The sequence below is a fragment of the Zonotrichia leucophrys genome, chromosome 1A, assembly GCF_028769735.1.
Source record: "Zonotrichia leucophrys gambelii isolate GWCS_2022_RI chromosome 1A, RI_Zleu_2.0, whole genome shotgun sequence".
In the NCBI taxonomy this organism is placed as follows: Eukaryota; Metazoa; Chordata; class Aves; order Passeriformes; family Passerellidae; genus Zonotrichia; species Zonotrichia leucophrys.
The window spans coordinates 31,620,129-31,639,043 of NC_088170.1; the positions used below are offsets into that span (position 1 = coordinate 31,620,129).

The 18,915-nt window shown below is 38.3% G+C and overlaps 1 long non-coding RNA gene across 1 annotated transcript; it reads left to right on the forward strand.

Annotated features, from left to right (window-relative positions):
* Window positions 1-640: 640 nt before the first annotated feature.
* LOC135457164 (uncharacterized) lies at window positions 641-17,007 on the forward strand. The gene is made up of 2 exons (XR_010442674.1): window positions 641-701; window positions 13,742-17,007. It is a non-coding gene; the product is annotated as an uncharacterized LOC135457164 (long non-coding RNA).
* Window positions 17,008-18,915: the final 1,908 nt, after the last annotated feature.

Below are 18,915 nucleotides of genomic sequence, written 5' to 3' on the forward strand. Positions count from 1 at the left end.
TTTAATCATTGAAACACTGAGAATGACTCCAATAATCATCTCATCTCCATGTCACACCTTTAAAATCCAAATGAGACTAGTATGTGTACCAAGTGACACACTAGATGAGGAAATTACAGTAACTTCAGGATCTGAGTGCCATTAGAGTGAAATTTGAGGGGTGAGATTTGGTAGCATGGACTCATATCCATAAAATCGTGGCAGCACTAGAGTATGCTCAGCTCTAAAAAACTGGGAAGACTGGTAATGTCTCCTGAACTCAGAATTAGCCTCTGGTCTCTCTCTGAAGTTTAGCAAGATGAAGTGCATCTTTTTCCAATATCCCAGATGGTTCTTGTACAATCCCTATAACATCCTTCAGTCTCCTATTCCCTTCCCGCTTTTCCTTCCAAAATGCCACTGACTATGAATAATTTAATTTGCCTGCCAGAGTTCTCCATCACTTTCTCCAGCCTTATGAGAGTAACTTTCTAACACTGTATTTCAATGTCTCCTGGCAGAATATTTTCCATCTGCTTTTTAGATGTGTGAGTGTGGGAGGGGCAGAGGAGGCTGGGATGGCGGGGGTGGTGTCAAGGAACAACGCCAAGACATACTGCTCTCGTTGAAACGATCTACTGCTTCCTTTCTGTTTCCACAGGGCTTGGTACACTGCTCTCACTTCTCTTCTGTGCAGCTGCTGTTCTTCACTTCTTCCTGAGGTAAGGATATGAAGGAAAGAGGAAAAAAAGTCAACTTCTCAGTGCATAACTTTCAGAGTGTGTTTAGATTGGAAAAGTCTGTGAAATAAAGCTTTTATTCCATTATCCTGGGCTTTTCGTCTCAGTTAGCATTCTAGCTTGCATGAAAAGTATTTGAAGTATGAGCACTGATCTGAATGGACAGAGGGAACTGGGCAAGAACGTGGGCACCCACAAGGGAAGGGAGCTGAACTCCATCTCTGACAGAGATCACTCTAGGCATCGCTCTAGGAGCAGGGAGATTCTGGTTATCACAAAGTGTAAATAACATAAAGCCATAGCTATTCTCCAAGATATTGTTAATAGGAATAACACAAGGTTATTTGCCATGTGGAGTTTAAAGGGTTTGCCTTTACAATGAAGGAATCACAACAATGAATCGTTTTCCTCTATTTGAGCTGGGAGGACCTGATAAATCTTAGGTCATCCCTACACCTAGACATGCCTTTGAAGTGCTTTTCTGTGACAATACATAAGTAATGGGAATCTGCAAGAGGCATCCTGAAGCAGTCTTTAGGATTGCATTGAAGTACCGTTATATAATAAGAAGCAGCAATTTGGATTAGCTCATGAAAGTCAAGAAACATGACAGCAGGCATTATGCTTAAAGTGGAACTTATTAATGATAGATTAAATAATGCAGTATCCTGTTCTTCTAAAAGGCTATTCAGGCAGTTTGATGCCTGTGGCTATGCCTGGTGTGGTGCACCCCATCACATTCAATCACAGATGCTCAGTCCGGCTGTGCAGGGACTTTATGTAAATAGAGACCTCTTGGAAATCCCACCCACCTTTGCCACAAGCCAAGGAACAGAACTCATTCTGTGGTGCAATATTAGATCATGGAAACAGAATGCAGAAACCTTTGTGCAGATCTGCTGCTGACATGCAATGTGGAAAATGGCTGCTGATTGCTTCATTTTCCTTGTGATCTTGTGCATTCCTTTCTTCTGAATTCTGCCAAGTACCATGACAATTAATCTAAATTATATAGCTTCTCAGTGGGTAATTGATTATTACATATAGTAGCATTTTATGCACATTATGTGTTTTCTTTAGTAGGTAGTAGTTTGAGCTGTATGACTGACAGGGAGTTGGATGAGAATTTCCCAGTCTTGAGAGTTGAAATATAAAATTATCTCACTTAGATGTTCATGGGATAAAGACATGACTTTTTCTTTTGTTTCTAAAATCAGTAAAGCTGAATTATGCTCTTCTGTCGCAAAGTAGAAAACTTAAGTTACTGATATCTATTTGTCAGTGTTATACTGTGGATATATCACCACTTTTTGTCTCCATAGTCTTAGATGAGTTTCACAGATGAAAGTTTATATGCAGCTGCGTAATTAATTTATACTTTGTCAAAGTTAGGAAAAGATTTGAATGGCAATTCAGAAGAATCTCATGCAATGCTTAAGTTAGATCATTGCTCCATGTACCTTACAGTGTGTACAAGACAAAGACTGAAATCTACAGCTTTGTTCTATTTTGCATTAAATTGTAGGGTTCTTTTTTCTTCTTCTTTTTGAGCATATGCCACCAAGCATGCTAATGAACCAGTCAAAGAATCAGCTGTACTAACAGTTAATGAGAATTCAAAGAGATTTATTTAGCCTAGCATCATCATTTCAGTGAAGATTCAAAGAGGATTAATTTGATTTATGTCAAAATGGAGGAATCTTTATATAATCTGCAGTCAAACTTTCATGAATATATTTATTCAGACTTGCAAAGTTCTTAAAATTCATGTGTAAAAGGCTATGGGAGAGAAGACAATATTTATTTATATGTAAATCATTCTTTTTGTGCATAAAATCTATTTTAGGTTTCAAATGTGTGTATATCTCCACTTTGCAATGCTTGGGAATTTGCAGGATAAAATGTGGAGCTTTTGAAATCAATGAGTTTTTTATGTGATTATAATGGACTCCAATATTCATTTAAAAAATCTGATGGGCAGACACAGGTAAGAAAAGATTATACAGCATAATTCTTAAGGGCACTCTACCGTACCTCAAAGAAATGCTTTTCTGGAATACGTATCACACATACAGAATGCACATTAGTGTGTTATCAGCATTTCATTGCTCTCTTTGGAAAAGCTGCATGACTCACATACCCAAGTAAAAAACTCGTGCTAATAACGTCATTTCCATGCATCAAAATTTCACATACAACTATATTGAGCATGGAAAAGACAGCTAATTTTAAAACCAGCAAGATTTGTAAGTGCATCACTGTTCCTCAAACCCCAAATTACCATTTCCAGGAACTGTGTATGGCATTAAGTGGCTTTTCATACACCATTTCCATGGCTGTTCATGCACTACTGCTTTCACACAATGACCCCATATCATGTGTGATGATGTTGAATCACAGATGGTTTTAATACAAAAAGCTTTGTGTTGAGCCATTTTCTTCACGTACACATTGAAATCCAAATTATTCATGAGTAACTGTGCTGTTGTTAGACAACTTGGGCTGTCTAAACTCCAAATTCACAAGATTATTTATGCTTGGCCAGAAAAGGAGGAAATTATAGCATGTCGTATCAAATGACCTGAATGGCGTTTACAATGTCCTTCTGTTGTTTCTGATTTGTTTTTTGGTTTTTTTGTTTTGTTTGATTTTTTGTTTGTTTGCTTGCTTGCTTGCTTTTTGTTTTGGTCCCTTTTATTGTTTTATTTTGGTGGTTTTGTTTGTTTTGTGTTGTTTTTAATGTGTTGTCTTGTAGGGCTTTATAAACAATAGGGAGAAGCAGCACATGAATGCAATCTCTTGGACTGACTTGTTCTTTCCAAGACTTTAGGTGGCTATTTCCAAGTCAGTGGATGTTAATCCAAAACCAACTATGAGAAACAAAAGCAGTTTACTTGATCAAAGTGGCTATTGGCAATTTATATTAACATATAGATTAAGTAAACTTTCAAACTGATATGTGTTTAGGCATATAACATGAGAAAAACAGTAGATTTAGTCTTCTTTGCACCAAAATGTCAGTTTCCCACTAACTTCACAGCATAACACAGACTCTATTTCACTTCAATATTCTTTCATGCTTAGTAAGGATATTTGCTAAAACATTTTGTCTCTGAAAGGACTTTCATGCTCTCTGGCTGTGGCCAGTGTTCTCTGTCAGCCATCATGTTCAGCACATATTAATAATGTTATGCTTCAGTGATAAGAAATTAACATCTTGTACTGTCCAACTCACTGTATGGATCCTGCACAGAACTGTTTAGACATTCAGAATGAAATATTAGCCTTGGCATTGCCTCAAAATAGTGAGGTAGGAAAAATCCATTTTATTCTTAATTTTAAATAGTCACATATATTTACTTTCCATACTAACAGAACTAAGATCTGCAGAGTAATACAACATTCTTGGCCAGAGAAACCTAAAAACCTTTAAGCATGTGGAAAACATACAAGGCTGGTCCAGTTCAGCTCCCATGGACATCAAAATATATTCTGCCACTGCCATCCATCAGTTGGAGCAGAGTCTGGGGGGCTCTGAACAATTCAAAATCTAAAAAGAAACTTCTGAAAAAAAATTGAAAAAATGAGACAAAAGCTTCTTTGATAAAAGTAGTAAAATCTGTTATCTGTTCCTCCTTAAATGAAACCTTAAAATGAAAGAACATGTATGGAGATTGAGTTAGAGCAGCAGGATGGAAGAAATCAGGCTTCTCATAAATCACATTAGGCCAGAGCACAACTAGCAACGGCAGGTTTAGACCCACCATAAACAGACTGACTTATCTTGTGATGGAAAGCTGACAAGGCTTTAGCAGGGCAAATCTCACTGGCTGCTTCAGGTCCTTCTCTCCTTTCTAGTCACAGTCTTAACAAAATGTGCAGGAACATGATATATCCAAGACCTCTGCGTTTGTCCTATCTTGTTGTAACTGGCTAACTCATTAGGCAGTTATTAGGTGGTACTGACAGATGAATTCAAAGACCTTATTTACTAAAAACCCAGCTGAAAGTAGGATTGTAACAGTGCTCTTTAGGTGACAGTCTCAGCATGATTTTAATTAAAGGGTAATTTTGGTACATAGCTATACAAATAAGCAATCAGGTTATTCTAATGTGATTTAAAAGGAAAGAAGACTCCATTGCACTGTAGCAGGAAAAACATTCTGCACAGAACAGTTAATAATGATGGTCTAAATATCATCTGCTACTGCAAAATGCAGGTTCTGTGTTCAGTCAGTTGTGTTATGATAACTCTGTTATGTAAAGTCAGGTCATGTGAATGTAATGCCATTTAATGGGATAGGTTATAAAATCAGCTCTCATCTGAACAAAAATCCATTACAATTTCCCATTCTTGCCTTGACAAGGGATAAAATCTTTGGAGTGGCCTACATATCTTGGCTCTGAACATATGGTATTTCATTTTAAAAGAGTGAATTTACTTTTCTTTGGCCCAGAATGTAATTCCAAAAAGCACTCACCTATACCCTTATACTGCAATGTGTATATGTTTCAAATACAGGAAAGTTAGCTGTAAGTGACAGAGCTTGAGATCATTGGGATGGCAGCAGTATGGGACTCAGAACTACTAGTATCTCAGTTATTTACTTTGCTTTTTGGCTTTTACTATCTCATTGAGCCTAATATTTCCTCTGTCACCTGCACCTGTATCAGGTGATACAGTTCTAACTCAGGGTAGTTCCTGTTCCATGCAATGCAACAAAAGCATTGTAATCAGTAAAATAAAGGAGTGAAAAATCCCAAAAGGTTGTGTCTTACCCTGCTAAACATGGAACAGGTAAATATGGAAAATAATATCTTCACAAACCACATCATTTAACAGAGGTAATTCCCTTTTATTCCTGTTAGCACTGTATTCAAGAAGAGGCATGTTCCCCTCATCCATGCTTCGATGCTTCCAAAGCTTATATCCTTGTCTTGCAAGAAAAAGGAGTGAACTTTACATAACTGACATCATACCCTTCATAGAGTGACCTAGAAGAACCACTTCAGTGTTTTCTTCACAGGATAAGGAGAAAAGAATAATCTTGCACAGAAAAAGAAACATTGGACTGAATTAGAGACCTTGGACTTTTTTGAGTCAGTCTATTCAGAAACTTAGTTTTCCACACATGAGATGTAGAATGTTTCTTCAGGCCTTTTGAAAAACAGATTACTCAAAAAAACCTTAAGTAATCATAATAAAAGCAATGCTCTTAGACCAATCATGAGCTTGAACTTTCTCAGTGGTTATTCATAACAGAAATTTGAATATTTTTTTCACTGATGTATAATGGAAGGAGTTATGTTATCCTCTAAAAATGTACTATTTTTAATAAAATATTAAATATGATCCTATGCTATGTAAATAAACTGTAGAAAGAATAATACATTAATTACTACAAGAGATCATCTTCCACCTAATTAACATATCCCTTGAACTTCCTCTTAACATATACTGTAGATGCTATCGTGTTGTAATGTGTTATTTTTATAATCTGTCCTTTTTCTAGAAGTAAAAATGGGATGAGTACCATTTTGGATATGGAGATTTGTTAGACAAACTCTCCGTAAGGCTTCCCACATAATAATCTTCTTTTGACTTTCAGACTGTGGCCTCACTTTTAAAATACATATGCTGCACATGGAAATATTTCATATCTATTTGGAAGTGAAATGAAAGTATATTTTAACATTTAAAAATGTCAGGATATTCTCTCCTGTTTTTTCTATTTCCTAAATAAATGCAAAGATTCACAGCTGCACTTGTCATCGGGCCAGGAGAGTGACTTTTTCCTTTTTTCCTTTTTTCCTTTTTTCCTTTTTTTCCTTTTTTCCTTTTTTCCTTTTTTTCCTTTTTTCCTTTCCTAAGTTTAATGGAAAGCACTATATGATTAAATAGTTTATGAGACTAGGAAATAAAATTTGTGATGTCAACCTTTAGATACTGTCCAGTTTCTCTAAGGGGCCTAGAAAGAACTGAAATCACAGTTTAAGGGTATTGCATTTACAATGGATACATTACACAGGATACCAGGATTTCTGGTGTTGCCTGTGCGGTTAGGGAAACCACACTCTACTAACACTCCACTCCCACTTCATTTCACTTGTGTTTGGAAAAATTCATCTGAAGAAAAAGTGTAATTCACCTGTTACAAGTGTTGTTCCAGTCAATCATGTCAGCTTTGCATGACTTGTGAAAATGCACAGTGAAATCCCCATTAATTCAAAATTACAAAATGTTGTCCTCATCATTGTTTTCACAGCTAGACAAAAACAGGAAGGCTGACATTTATGTGTTTTGCTTTAATCTGAGATTTGCTTTCTAGAATCATTTGGAGCCCTATTCAACAAAAATTTTAGGGCCTTAGGCTAGTGTTGGTTTCACTTCCTATAGGACATCAGCTGTACTAGTGAGCTCCAAGATGGTTAGATCTGCTCTGAATTGAGCAAAAAAAGAAAAAAAATTTGCCAGAAGCATGAATAGTGGATAAATATTTATTCATGAAAATAGAATTCAGTTTTCACTAAGTCAAGTTAGCTATTATTTTTGTTGTCTAGGCTGTAAGTGAATGCATTTACAAGCACGGAAACGAGTCATTCACTTCCTCTCTTTCCATGATTTGTTTATTATTTTGAACAGTTTATAAAAATTTCTAGGAGCAGTACAACCCTTCTTGGTCTCAGCCTTCAGTCAAATAACAAATTTCGTGAAGAGTAATTGTGTGGTGATTATTCTTCCTAATAGAAAGTACATTATGAATGTTCAATATGTAGAGAGGTGTTAATATTCACATTTGATTATCTGCTTCTTTAGCACTCTTTGCTTCTGGGATGCTTTAAAAAATATTTTCTTAATTCTTTGCTTTTCAGTGAATATTTTATGTGGCCTCCTGATTGTGCTTTTTCTCCTTGAAATAAAAAATTAGTCGCATTTCAGAGTCTGTATTTACATTGTTTAGTCAGTCCACCTCCTTGTAGCCTATTGTTTTTGTTGTTTTCTAAATGGTATCCCAAAGAAGGTATTTGAGGGCTGAAATTTTTGCCTCATTTTAGTGGGATTAAACACTTTTATGCGTTTATCTTAGACGGCCAAAATATTTTTATTCATTTATAAGTATGGTTGTGTGCTTTCACTTAATTCAGTACAAACAGAAACCATTACTCAAGAATTACTCAAGACCAGTGAGTAAACAAAAGTCACAAAAACTTTCTCTGATAAACAGAGCATGAAAGGAATGAAAATAAATGATTGGTGTCTATGTTTGCAAATATGGTTTGAAAGATTCAACAATAGTATTTATGGTTACCATAAGGGAACTCCATGGAGAAAAAACACGTCATTAGCAACGTTGTTAAGCATTTTGAATACATTTCTAGCAAAATTTGGCATGTTTTAAATATTGGAGTTTTAAAAAGTTTTATTAAAGCAAATTTCTCTGAGGCCTAACCTTGAAGGTTGTCATGTTATATTATTACACTGTATTAAACCTTGTAAGTTTTACTTAAATTCAGAAAAAGTAGGATGTCACATAATACACAAGAATATATTTTGCTTAAACATTTTTCTAAATAATCTTTGCTCATTTTGGTGCACACTACTCCCTTATATAAATACAACTATTGATGTCAACCATGCTATTACAGGCTTGTCATTATACCCAAGTTGTTGTCCCTGGTGTAGCTTCTGTAGCTGAAATCTACATTTAAAACATTGACCTAGAAAGATAAAATAAATTTTATTTTTGGAAACCACAAAATTTCAGATGTGTTTACAAAATGGGAATACCTATCAGATTGTGCTGATAAGTAGAGACAATGCACACACAGACTACAGGTACTGTATGGGAAGTGCTCCTTGACCACATTGTGACAGTGGAAATTTGGAGAGCTAGTGTGCCTCATTTGGAAGGCCACTTTAATCACTAATACACAGGACTCTAATGAGCAATAAAAGTGCTTCAGATAGACACTAAAAATTTTATGACTACCCTCTACTAGTGTGTTGTCTCACAGATGTTCCTCTCTACATGGAGAGAAGCAGAGATAAGTCCTTATAGTGACAAACTCCTTTAATGTCTGTCTAAATATAAGTTTATCCAGTTATTTATAAAACTATATAAGGTTTCTAAACTATATTTGTATCTCTTTCTCTCAGCAACCATGCCTTCTGCTATTTTGAGGTGATAGTTGATACCCAAATAAATCCTATTTGCTATATTCAGCCCATCTTTATTTTTGGTTTCTTAAAACTAATGGCTATGGGTCTCATCAGTTTGACCTTGAAAAGGCCTTCTATTTGCCTCAAAGGACAATGCAGATATGATGTGCTTATAAAAGGGTAACAGATGTTAGCAATCAGGGACCTGAGATGAATTAGAATTCAAGATTTCATATTATAAATGAGGTGGAGTTGTGGTTAATATTTTACTTCTCATTGGACAAAAAGTCAGGAAAGACATATTCTAACTCTTCCACCATCTCTCTGCAACTAAAAGTGTGCTACAGATTCTGCTTGTTCAGTGCTAAATTTGGACAGAAAATGAAAATAATCTCATCTAACTTTAGACCACTCCAGTGAAGATGCCAGAACCAAGCTGGTCCCCCCAGGCCCCCTTTACAGGCACGTAGACACAGTCGGGTGAGGCTCACAGGCTTTGTATGAGAGGGATGTTCGCTGATTATCCAACTTGCAGTTATCTGCACAGGTTTCAAAACCCGATTTTCATCCTCACTGTGTGCTGGAGCTAATGGAAGTTGCAGACATTCAGCACTACTGAAAACCTGAGTTCATTTCTGATATACATAATTTGCAATGATTCTTCTGTGGCCAGGCTGGAAAAGCACTCTGATCTGTTACCAGAAATATGTTACAGAGGAAGCTACAAAAATGAAGATTTAGATCTTAACTCAGCCACAAAACTATTTTAATAGTTGATAAACTCTGTAACCATTTCATAACCTCAAGTGTATTTTTGAGAGATGATCAGAGTTTATATGGTGGTGGGATCTATAGAAGAGTCTACAAATAAACAAAGTTGATAATCAGCTAATTCTTTGATTGCAAATTTCAGCAATTTTGAACATTTAAAATACGTTCAAAAGTATAGGACTGCATTCAAGTTTACCTTAAATACTGTCCATCTGTGGTTGCTGAAGTCTGTTCAGGAAAGGATTCTATCTGAAAAACAAATGCAGTAAAAATGCAGAGCACTGGGAGGTTTTAGAGATCTATCTATTTTTAAATTTCATCTTCCTCTAGTAGATCTCATTTTTAGGACATAAAATGATATACCAGATATATCTTTTAAAAAATGAAACATTTCTTTTTGTCAAAGTAGTAGACGTCAAAGTAGAAAGTGCTGTGCATGTGCATAGAGGATAGAAAAAAGGAACGGAAATATTTTTGACTTCAATCTCTAGAGAGTCCTGTTTAATATCTGATAAAGGTTTTATAAGAGGCTTAAGAAAGGGTTAAGACAGATCATAGACTGACTTGAAGGAAAGGAAGAAGTGGAGCCAAGGCAGTGCCTCATCTGTGGCATGACATGATGGAACATGGCACAAATTGAAGCAAAGGAAAACTTCCCCTCTCATGATTCTGGAAAATAATAGCTTTCCTCACTTATGAGATTGTGTCTTGAGTGTAACTAGGACTTCCCAATGTCAGCAAGAAAAAGAGACCACACTCTCCTTTTGAAAATTTGTTTACAGTGGTGATGTCAGGTTAAATTCCACTTCCATTGAAAGGAAAATACTGAGGCTATTGGAACACAGCTTGGGGTTTGAGGTGCTAAGATGACTAGAGAGTAAGAAACCTAATTACCTCAGATCTGGGTGGACTGTCTGCATGATGATACTTATCCTCAGCACAAACCATGAAAATAACAAATAAAAACTTGTTCTCTTTTGCCCTGCAAAGCTATTTATATATTCAGATTATTCTTTTACTTTTACAGATGTATGATCAGAACAGGATACCCTGGACTAATTTCAACAGACTACATTGTGATGCTAGAATCCATGTGAATGCATGGATTTTTGAATATTAAAAAAATCCAACTCTTTCCATCATGACAAAAAGTAGCTAGCAGCTATTTCACAAGACAGAAATACTTCTGAGAGTGGTTGCAGCATCTCATTATATTGGATTGGGAAAAGCCCACACATGAATTGAAATGCTTCAATGGAGTGGATGCTAGTAAGCTATAAGATCTTTTCCTTTGAGTTTTTTTCCAAGCAAACAGTGTAGCAAAGGAGGAAACTAAAATATAAGTGAAAATCAGTATTCTATGTTCAGCTGCTGCAGCTTACATATATTTGACCATGAATTACAAGCAAAGAAAAACTTTCTTACCATGTGAGCATGGTAAAATATTTGAAGAATTAGGGCAGAGAATTTCTGACCATGGAAATATTAAAAACTCAGTAAATCTTTTACCAGCCTGGTGTAACTTGCCTACACTTCAAGCAGAGTTTGGACTAGATGCCCAGTAGACATCCCTTCCAGCCTCATTTATTCTATGATTAGAAAGGTTGGGCATTGATTCTACACCTAAGGCAAAAACCATCAACTTCATGGTAGAAATCAGAGTGAAAAGCAAGACAGATTTCTGCAGGCAGAATATGTCACACAACGAAGAAGTTTATTTTTGAAATTATTTCTCCCAACATCTCTAAGAAATAGAGGTAAAAACACTTACCTTCAGGTAAAAGGTAAATTTCCACTTTAAGTTTGAGACATTCACTACTTACTTAAAGTTATGCTAATAGATAAAAGACACCAAAATAGACTCAATGCTTTACCTTTAAGCTAGAGGTAGATGAGAAAACACCAGTCTTTACAGTTGCAGGTTTTCCATGAGAACAGAAAGATGAAAATGAAAAACGTTAGGAGCTGAATTGTTTCTGGGATCCCATAAGGTTTGAATTCTGATTAAGGCAGAGGTACAATAAAGACTTGACTTCAGTAAAACAATTTCACATTTTCCTGATGCCTTCTCTGGAACAAACTGGCAAGATACAAATTGGATGGGTAGGAAATTTGCACCCAGGCTGCACACATAAGATGATCAAAGGTTTTTACCAGCCTATCACAAGTAGGATTCCCTAGGGGTCGATATGAGGCCGCACACTGTTCAACATCTTCCAAAATGGTCTGGACAATGAGACAGAAAGTACCCTCACCTAGTTTGCTGATCACACTAAACTGCATGGTAAGGTAGACAGAAGGAAGAACCATCTTACAGAGTATCCTGGGCAGGTTGGAAGAGTGGACTGGCAAGAATTTAACAAAGACAAGTGGGAAGTCCTGCAGCTGGAAAGAAAAATTGAAAGAGTCCAGTATGTGTCAGGATTTGCGTGGTGCACAGCCAGCCTTGCTGAAGGGGACCTGGTGCAGGATGAACAGGAGTCAGCAGTGCACTGCTGCAGCAACAAAGGTAAATCAGATCCTGGGCTGCATCTGCAGGGGCATTGCTGGAAGGAGCAGAGATCGAATCGACCCACTCTGCTCAGAACTTGTGAGGCCGCACCTGGAATGCAGAGTGCAGCTTGGTGCCTACAGTTTGAGAAAGATGTGGACAGACTAGAAAGAGTCCGAATGAGGCTCTCACAGTTGGTCAAAAGGCTGAAGAACATGCACTGTGAGGAAAGACTGAAGGATTTGCTTTGCTGGGAGAAGAAAAGGCCTAGGGGGACTTTATCACAGTACTATGGTAGTTAAAGGGCAACTGCAAAGAGGAGACACGTGGAGAAGACAGGGAGCAACTATTACAAGTTGCAGTTTCATGTCTCTATCAGAATTTTTTTTCAGTGAGAACAACTGATCACTGGAACAATGTCCCCTTGGTAGAGCCCTCATTGTTGAAGGTTTTCAATACACAGTTGGATAGGGTGCTATAAAACCTCGTCTTGGCTCTCTTTCCCATGCAAGATTGGACCACATGACCTTTCAAGGCCTATTCAACGTGGGATATTCTGTGATTCTGTGAAAGAGGAAGAGATAAAGCATATTTAACACTACTTGGAATGCACCTATGTCTTAAGGCATTACTTCATCAGGGAGCATGTGGTCAACAGCTGATTTAAGCAAACTTGACCACCTGTGACCTGTGGTTAATGCCTATACTGACTGTTCTTCACCAGCTCCCAGACTCACTGAACTATTCTCAGACAGCAACAAGCACACACTCACCCTTGAAATAACTTTCCTTTCAGTTGCTTCCCTGGCACTAAAACTGCAAACAAAAAGACTGTTCCAACACTTCTCTCACTGCCAATCCTCCTACATAGGTTACAGGAGGAAAGTTTCCCTGGGTCAAGTGTGGAGAGGAAGAGATTTAATAAAAAAGTGTGGAGCTGTACTGGAAGAACTGACAATCTGGAAGGAAAGGAGAAGAGAGTTAGCAAATATTGATTCATGTTCCTCTTTGTCTCTTGGTACTGAACACAGTAATCTAAAATCTCTGTTTCTTTATTGCCTGGAAACTGTACTGCCCATATGTCCCCAGCTCATGGCAGAAGCAGAGCTAAACAGGAGATAATTTATCTTTGCTGTTCCACTCTCAGCTCATGCTGCCATGACAGTATAAAAATATTTAAAGGTCTATGGTATTCCTTGCTCTGACATGTGTGCCATTACAATTGGAATACTTTATGACATTTCAGCTGTTCCCTAGTAGGAAAATCTTACTTGAATTGAATGCTATACATCACTCAAGTGGAAACCACCTTCCTATATGTTACTAATAGAGTTGCATTTTGCTATGAAATTTTTTCATCTATCTTTATTTTTCTGTAGGAGAAAGATATTCTTCAATGTCTAAGAATCTCAACAAATGATTCAAAATTATTGTTAAGGAATCACAATGTGATATATTGCAGTTTGCTAACCAGGGAAGGAAGTTCTTTGTTCTATGGTGGCAACTTTCTGATAACCTTCTCATGTTGCTTATAGTTAAAAAAAAAACAAACAGAAACAACAAAAAGCTTTTGGGTTTATTTATTTATTATTCTTACAGAGGACTGAACCATCCTGAAGGGATCCTGTTGCTTTCTGAGTGAATTACTTCTGATATCTCACTTATAATCTGAAGCATGGAACCAAGCCTCATTTCAGGCAAGTTTTACTAGTTGTTTCAATGGACTAAATATAAATTGCATGAAAAAAGAAAAGGTTGAGCAGCAAAAACCAAACCTTTCTACTGATATGAAGGCTTAGCCTTCTGCTGGTCTTTTTCTCATAGATTGCACTCAGGAGTCTGGATGGTTTTGTGGGTGACTTCTCTTTCCATTTCAGACATTTAAACTCCCATTTGAATGAGGTTTGGTGTAGTGAGCTAAAGCAGGTCAGACTTAGTGCATTTGAACATTTGAACAGTGTAACAGAGTCCCACCTTCCTGTGCCTCTATGTAAGAGCTGAGGAATATGTCCCAAGACCTGGAGGTACTCAATGTCCCCAGATCTGACAAAGGGAAGGTTGGGTCTCTGATACAGAAATCACCGAACCTCCTGTTTAAATGATGCTAAGCCTCCTCAGTTACCTTGAGACATTTCAGAGTTAAACTTTAAATTCATCTTTTATATCTTATTAAACTTTTTTTTTTTCATAGAAGAAGACTGGATATTTGAGGTTTAGTTCAACTACTGTAAGCCAGGGACAATCAAAACCATATATTGTGATGCGTCTCAAGTTTTCTTCCTAATTTATGAAGACTGTGTGGGAGAAGACAACAATCTGTACTCAGGAGAAATGCAGTGAATCAGCCTGTTCCTTATGGTGAAATGTTCTTTTAAGCAGCTGCTGTACCTTGTAGAAATAAAAAATAACAACAACAACAAACAAACTCCAGATTCCACTTTAATAAACCTCAAAAAAAATTAAGCTCTTGTTCTTTAAAATACGGCACTACTGTCTACAGTCTTAATGCGATATTTGTTATTGCATTGTTATTGTTGGGAAACACAGCATAATGCTACTTCCCTTTCTATTTGGCTGTAGAAGCAAGGGTTATTAATCACACTAGACTATTATGGAAATTAGGGAAAGCGCAGAGAGGGAATGGTGCAGAGACCTATTGTCTCAGGGAAGAATCTGGGAGGGGCTCTTCCCTAAGGATCCCCATATGCAAAAAATGATGGTTGAGATGCCTTTTTAGGAAACTGAGAGTATTTTCTGCATAGCCAGCTGGCCAGCTAGAGTCAGAGAGAGCCAAGCACAGCCCTCACTGTCTTCTATCAGTGCTGAGCAGAATGCCTGTCAGCAATAACCACCACTTGCCTTGCTCATTGACTGTGCAAGACAGAAGAGGTGACAGAACAGGTGCTTATGCACACAGAGTCACCTGGAGAAATGGTGATCAGTTTAATTTGATCTGAGTTGTTTATCACTCTTGGTCCCTACTCTGGGAAGTAAAGGACAGTATGGAAAGGAGCTGGTAAACTCAGTGACAGCATAGAGTGATGTCTGTTCCTCTGTACCTTTTCTGGAACAGAAACCAGCTGAGGATTTGCAGAGATATCCCCAATGTAGAGGATGGTCAGCTCTGATTTTTGGCCTATATTAACTATCTTACTGTCATTGTGCTAAGAGCATAACAACATGATTTTATAGGTCTGGGAACTTGATGTAAAACCTGAGGAACATTGGGATTATGTTACACAGGAGACTACTTGGAAGGGTCATATACTCTGACATCTCTTCTACTCATTGTGAGAAACCCTGGAAATATTAAAACCATCACCACTGATGCCTCTGATGGGCACAGTCCTCTGTGATTTATACTCTTTGAAGGCACAGTAAGATAATGTTCCTTTGTGCATTCCCATTTCACTTTCTGGTCTGATCAGATACAACAATGGCCCAGAAAATCTGACAACCTCAATAACAACTGTTCCTGTTCACTGTGCACATCTGCTACAAGTCTCAAGGGACTTCTAAGGCTTTGGCCATCAGTGACTCCATTCCAGATTGTTGTTATGACTACACATAATTGCATTTTAATTTATATGAGGAGAAAGCATTTCAAGCTTTTGTTTTAGTGACAAATCTAGCCTTGGTCACCCTGTCTTACATGGTCATTGCAGCCACAGGGGGATTCATCAGCCAAAGAAAGCCAGGTCCTACCATACACGTGCCAGAGACCACCAAGAACTGCATGTTCATACTCAGAACTATTTCTTGGCTCCCTGGCAACTGTTGCATGAGGTACAAACAACTGATGGAACTAAATAGAAAATGGCCATTCAACATTTCATAGAATCATACAATCATTTAAATTGGAAACTTTATGATCAGGATTTGGCCACTTAGGCACCTTCCTGGCTCATGTTCAGCTGGCTGTTGATCAGGACTGACAGGTCCTTTTCCACTGACCAGCTTCCCAGCCACCCCAGCTTGTTGTGCTGCATGCAGGTGTTGTGGCAGAAGGGCAGGACCTGGCACTTTGCCTTTTTGAACCTTGTACGATTGTCCTTGACCTATTGATCCAGCCTATCCAGATTTCCCTGCAGGACCTTCCTCACCATGAGCATTCCTGCCCAGCTTAGTGCCATCTGCAAACTTAACCAAGGGTGCCCTCAATCCTCTTATCCAAACCATTGATAAAAATATTGAACAGCGATGACCCCACAACACAAACTGTGTTGCTGGGAACACAATTTGTGACTGGCCACAAACTGGGTGTAGCTCCATTCACCACCATCTTCTGCCACCCAGACAGTTTGCAATCCTGCTAGGAGTGCATGCGGCCAAGCCATGAAGCTTTTCCAGAAGAATGTTGAGGGAGTGTCCTGGGGTGACGTTATGATGCTTGTATATCCCTATTCATCTGTTCTGTGCCTTTAAGACCGGCACTGAAGAGTGGAAGTTTTGTTTGGCTTTCTCTTATCAAGACACAGAGACAAGCGGTACACAAGACTGTTTTTTCACTTCCAGCTTCAGCTTGCTGCTTTTGCTTGCTCTCTTTTTCTGCTCTTGCTTCTGCTCTGCTTTCTGCCTCTGCTTATTAGCTAGTTCTAGCTAAACAGTCCACATTGCTTCCTGGACTGTTTCTCCTCTCCTGTTCCTGTGACCATCTCGAACCTGCTCCGGACTGGGACCCGGGAACACCGAAGGTTCGGCTGCAGTGGCTGGCCCAGAGCCCGAGGGACTGAGAACAGAGCAACCACCCCCGAAAGAGACTTTCTGATTTTGTCATCTTTCTCAAAGCGGTGTCATTGGGTATTGTTCATTTTGTGTGCTGGGGGGTGCGGGGCCAGTCAAATAAACAGGTTCTTTCCACCTTTCTCCGAGAAATTTTTTCCCGAACCGGTTGCGGGGAGGGGCCGTGTGGGTTTTGCTTTCTGGAGGGGCCCTCCTTTGCAGATTCTTTAACAAATTTGCCCTAAACCAGCACAGGGAGGCAATGTCAAAGGTTTTACTAACATCTGGGTAGAATAGTCATCCACTAAGGAGGTCATCTTGCTGTAAAATGAGATTGCGTTTGTTGTTTTTGCCCTTATTCTTCCCTAGGCAGAATTAATTTTACCTAAAAGAAGGACCTACACATTTGCAACACTTTTGACCCACTCCCAGCCATCCTTCAAATACACTTTTGAGGAAACCTAGCATCAAGCAGCACGAGCTAAAACACACTTTCCACAGAGTAGGTTCTATCTTGCAGCAAAATACAAAATCCTATCTCACAGAACACATTTGCAAAGACATATAGGACTTGTCTAATTCAGTAGAAAATAGGGACTAAGGCATACCTACAAATCCCATTTGGTGAGAATTTGGCACTTGGCTCCTGAAATATTTTAAGGTCCAGAACTTCATTCAGTGGATTTATTCTGTTTCCTTTCCATCTGCAGGGTGTGGAAGAAAGGCAACAGCTTTCTTTTGTCCCATTTCACAGACTCCAGTTTACTTCAATTACATACCCCCTTATCCCATCAGAGCAAAATAGTTTATGAATTCAGATTCATGCAGTTGTTTCTACTGTCTGAGTTGAAATGTTCCAGAAAGTTGATTTGAAGAGCAAGAGGGATAAAGTGATGATTTACAATGTTCATGGCATTGCCATGGTTTGATTTCTCCCAGCAACACCCAGATATGTTCAAATGCAGCTGCTGCTATGTCACTGTAAGCTTTTGTTATTGTGTCCAAATCCTTATGGGGGTGGGGGTGGTGTCCAGATGTTAATTGAAGATCCAGGAAATCCTTCATACTGAGGTCAGAGACATTTACATCCCTGGGTTCAGTCTGAGAAACTAAAAACTTGGAATGGAATTTTTTCCAACTTTTTTTTCCCTGACATTCAGGGTGGCAGCAGCTGTTAGTGCTGATGTTAATGACTTTGTGCCCAAAAAGACACAGCGAGTGACAGATTGTTAATGATTATATAGGGTGATCATCTTTCTTTCTAAAGTATCTTTTTATTATTGTTGATATCATTCATTGTTACTGACCAGATTTCAATATCATCATTCACAAACAGCCCTTCATCTCAGAAATCAGACTGCTTAGTTTAGGTGGAGGAGCAAATTCCTCACTGGGGGAAAAGAGTTGATTCTGCTACTTATGTTAGAGATAGGAAGATTTTCTTTCAATTGTGGAGCACAAGGAGTCGCACACCATTACAAACTCTAATTTCTATATATCTTCTGGCATTCCAGCATTAAAAAGACATAACCATGAATGTCGCAACCATGGCCAGAATGTTGCAAATACTTATGGGGATGCTGAATTTTAGATATGCAAGTCCAGTGAAATTCAGCAAGGATAGTAATACGCAAGCAAAAAATGATGCTGATATTTAGAGATAAAAAAGGCAAATAAACACAACTCTCTGAGTTACTACCCAGGGATGTGGGCTAGTAATGACATTGTTGTTGTAAGAACATAAATCCTAGGCATACGTCAGAAGCTGGCCATCTTTCAGTTATCTGGAAAAAATCCAAGAGCAGAGGTAAAATTCATGTTTCTGTGGGATGTATGGCTCCCTTTTCTGTACATTTTCCATTCCATTTTTATTTGTGTGTTGTGTGTGTGTTGGGAGTGAACTGGGGCCATGCTAGTGGCAGCGAGTGCTCAAACAAACAAGCTCTGCTAAACCCTGTGGCAGAGGGAGGCTGGGGGCGAGCCCAGGAGCTGAGTCAGTGTGCTCAAACGGAGAGATTTAGTGGGAACACATCAACATCAGAAAAGTGATG